Source organism: Staurois parvus, unplaced genomic scaffold, assembly GCF_062004578.1.
Source record: "Staurois parvus isolate SC_StPar_1 unplaced genomic scaffold, SC_StPar_1.0 ptg002500l, whole genome shotgun sequence".
NCBI lineage: Eukaryota > Metazoa > Chordata > Amphibia > Anura > Ranidae > Staurois > Staurois parvus.
In genome coordinates this window covers 44,683-48,657 of record NW_028320296.1, presented here as the reverse complement: position 1 = coordinate 48,657, position 3,975 = coordinate 44,683, and the positions used below count along the sequence as shown (strand labels likewise).

Genomic DNA, 3,975 nt, shown 5'->3' with positions numbered 1-3,975 from the left:
CTGATCTTTTTTTCCTAGTAATATATGGCAAATAACCCCAATTTATCCTATGTCGGTCTGTTTGAATAGAGATGTTTCATACTGGAGGAGTTCAAATTAATTTTTGGGACTCACATTAACATGGGGCTTACAAAAAAAAAAGAAGGACATGCTTACTAGTCCACCCACCCCTTTCATCACATGGCCATTTATTCAGCTGTAATGTCAAGGTCACATTATGAAATGATCATGCACTTCCTCCATTTCAGCAATAATACACAGTCCCCTCCCTGAGATCAGCCTGGCTATGATGAGCTTTACAAAATTAGCTCACTAATTAATTTTTTCCCAGAAATTCACTGAATTGCATGTCCATGACAAAGAAATTTGTGTGGGTGAGACCCTTGTCCACTTTACTGGCCAGCTAGGAAGCAAGCAGTACATTCCCAGTAAAAGGACCAGATATTGAGTGAAGCTCTACAAACTCTGTGAAAGAGCCATGGGGAATTTGTATGCGCTCCCTGTGTATGAAGGCAAAAATTCCCACCTCCAGTCTTCTGAGTGCCCATCCTACATTGGCACAAGTGGAAAAATTATCTGCAACATGAAATTTCCATTATCCAAAAATGGGTATCACAAAAATGATTTACTGGCTTCCTGTAATGATTGTGCGCAATAGAGACATGGAACCTGTATGTGACAGCCATTTTTGTTTTTCATGAGCAATGACCTTCCTCTCCTCCACCCTCCTGAAAACTGAAATTTGTAGCTGTAACTGTTAAACTTTAAAAGAACCTTTTATCTTAATTAAAACACAAATAGACCCGGCATGCAGAACTGTCCAGGGCTGTAAACAGCTAATTAGTCTTGGCAGGATGTCAGTTTCCATGAACCATGGAACACTTTCCTCTGCCCTATCATAAAACAATAATAACTCAATCAAGCCATCAAACATGACCTGTAAGGCCATTAAGCCTATAGGAAATGTAACAGTGCAGGGCCCTGTCACAGGATAAATGCAGGTAGAAGTGGTCAGGTAATGGACACAGGGTCTGCACATGTGAGGAGTGCAGAACTGCGGAGCATAGATTTTGGGAGCAGAAAACTTCTGTTGCAGGTTTCTACAGATTTTGGTATTTCTAGATGGGGCTCCGTAGTTTGGAGATATCAAAGTGCCTTGGGAGGGAAGAAATCTCCAATCCAGTGTCCAGAGTTTGAAAGCAGCCAGCACACTAATGGTACAGGTGTGCGCAGGGCTTTAAATTAGTGTCTCTGTGTGAAACTGATGCTGGGTGTGGTTCAAGGACTCCATGGTTGTGTGTGGACCAAGGACTCCACCCCGGCAGACAAGAGGTCAGTGCCCAGGAGTCAGGAGGGCTCCACCTAGGTAAGGTGGAAGCCAGAAGCAGCAAGGGGCTGCTAGGGGCTATCTGTGTGCAAAAAGCAATATTTTGGAAGGAGTCTCTAGGAGAGCCAGAAGGCTGAATATTGTTTGATGGTGGATACCCCTGCATGGAAAGCATTTTTGTTATTGAGCTTTCTTTTAAATAAAATTGGGCAAAAAGGCCCTTAAAGAGAAGTAAGTTGCTGTGTGCTTTAAAAAAGCTCTACCATCTGATGTGAATTCCCACATATGGTGGTGGATGCAGTGGCCAGAATTGAAGATCCCTGGAATAAAGTAAGTTAATTTGTTGAACTATGTTTATGTGCAATAGACAGCACAATCTGTGTGTGCAGGTGAGAAAAACCTGCAAAAGCAAAGTAACTTGCCTTAAAGAGACAGTGTTCACAGTTCTGCAACACCATGGAACTGTGTAATAAACTGCTGTGTGCGTGACTGCAACAATGGGGCGGTCAAAACGCAGAAAAGATGCAATCTTGGCTGAAGCAAGAGAGAGGATACTGTGGCTAGAAGGTATTTCGCCACATGACCCAGCCAGGCCAAAAAATTCAGCTGTGTGCGAATTAGCAGTGGACTGGTGCAAATTGATTGTGTCACCCTCAGTTAAAGGGAAAGTGAAAGGTGTGCGTGGAAACATGAATCCAGGTGGGCAACAGCATGTGCCAAGGAGGAGTGGCAGCAACGTCCGGGCCAATCAGGATGTCTGGAATCCATGGAGTCTGCCTGCCCAAGGTTGTGACCAGTGGTGTCCTCGAGAGCGGTATCCCATGGCAACGGGAGAGAGCAAGTCATTGAGGAGTCACCGAGGAGTTAAAGTTCATAGTCCAGTACCGTGCTTGAAGTGTGGTCAAGTGGAGCATGGGATCCTTACTTGCCCTAGGTTCCTGAATATGGCCGGATAGTCTGGAAAGACTGCAATGTTGCCCTATAGCCACATAGGGGCAGTAATGTGTGAGGATGCAGCTGAGCGACAGCGCACTCAACTGAAGCCAAAGTCAACTGCTACAGGAGCTGGTAAGACTGTTGCAGTTTATGGGACTGATCCCAGTGAAGGAGTGTGTCCAGCAGGGAAATCTGCTGAATGTAAGGACATGGACTTGCTGCAGTGTGCTACCATTACACATTACACATTACACAGTGTGCAGTGTGTAATTTTGTTGATGTGTTCACTTATAATGACGGGGGAATATCTCCCTTGGCAACCAGAGGCACAGGGTTGTCCATTGAAGTTTCCAGGGGTCTCCATGTGTTGGAGCCAGAAATTGTGCAGGACAACACTGATACTGTTCTGGTGGAACAGAGGGGATCTGCATCATGCTCAGCCCACTCACCTTATGTGCAACGTGGTTGGTAAGGGGTTAAGTCAACCTGAAAGTAGAAAGCTGTGTGTATCAGTAGCGCCACCAGAGCTGGCGAGTAAAAGTGAGGTATTCCAGCCTGCTGTGCTTGAAAAGGTGATATGAGTCAAAGTGTGCTCTTATAATGTGATGTGTTTATATCAGAGATAAGGCTATAGTATGTGACAAGGGTGTGGATATAACAACTGCTGTGCCAGAAGGGGGGAATCAAAAGGCAGCCGGTGGTTAAGGTCATATTAGCTCCTGCAAAGGTTGTTCCCCTTCATTTAGAGGGACCAATTAAGGGCGCATGCATGGCAGAGGTGTTATCTACAGCCCAACAACGGAAGTGTGTCAAGTGTAAAAATGTTAGTATAACTGGTTGTGACTTGCAGTGGCTCTCTGATGCTAAGGCTGAGGGGATAAGTGTAAGACATACCTCCTGATAGCACTCCGGGTGGTGAGCAGGCTGTTATGGTTACCTCTAGTGAAATGGAGGTCTCCTTAAGTGTCTCAAACCCTCAAGCTGCAGTGAATGAGCCCCTCCATGTCTCTGATAGTGGAAAAGTCCCTACAAAGATCTTGAGTATAGACTTAAGATGTCTTGAAGTAAGTAATGTATTATTGGAAATGCTTGAAGTCGTAAGAAAGCATTTGCTGTACACTTGGGTGTCTCCACCGCAGTTGGACAAAGTGGTACTGCGGAGTACCAATAAGTGGAGCCAAGTAGTGCAGTCTGCATTGGGTTACATTGATCAAGAATGTAAATGGTTGATGCAATGCTTATTAATATTGTGGCAAGTGATCTCACGGTTCCCTGTGAGGGTGCTAATAGTAACTGGGTTGTGTGGAAAGCACTCAGGAGAACTGGTGGAGATTCCTGAGGTCTCAATTTGATGTGGTGACACAGAATAATTCTGCTAGTGCAGTCCGAGGTGCGGCTGGGCAGTGGTTAGTAAATAGTGTGAATGCTGCCACACCTGCTGGACCTCAAGAGAAGTAAGGGCCCGGAAAAGACACTGCAGTGGCAGAGGATCTGTCTACCACCCACAAGGAGGTACGAGTTGATGTACCCGGAGACTCTCTGAATGACAGCACTGATACAATCAGAGATTGTGATGGTGAAATATGTGATCTATTAATTGGTACAGCTAACAATGGTATTTATGACTGTGACATTGGGATGAGTAAACCAGTGGAAAGTATGATGTTAAGCAATGCTGTGTGCTTTGATCAGTGTCAGTTGGTGGGACCATT

The 3,975-nt window shown here is 45.1% G+C and overlaps 1 pseudogene; it reads left to right on the top strand.

Annotated features, from left to right (window-relative positions):
* Positions 1 to 2,328: 2,328 nt before the first annotated feature.
* LOC149430718 (uncharacterized) lies at positions 2,329 to 3,615 on the top strand (annotated as a pseudogene).
* The last annotated feature ends 360 nt before the right edge of the window (positions 3,616 to 3,975 follow it).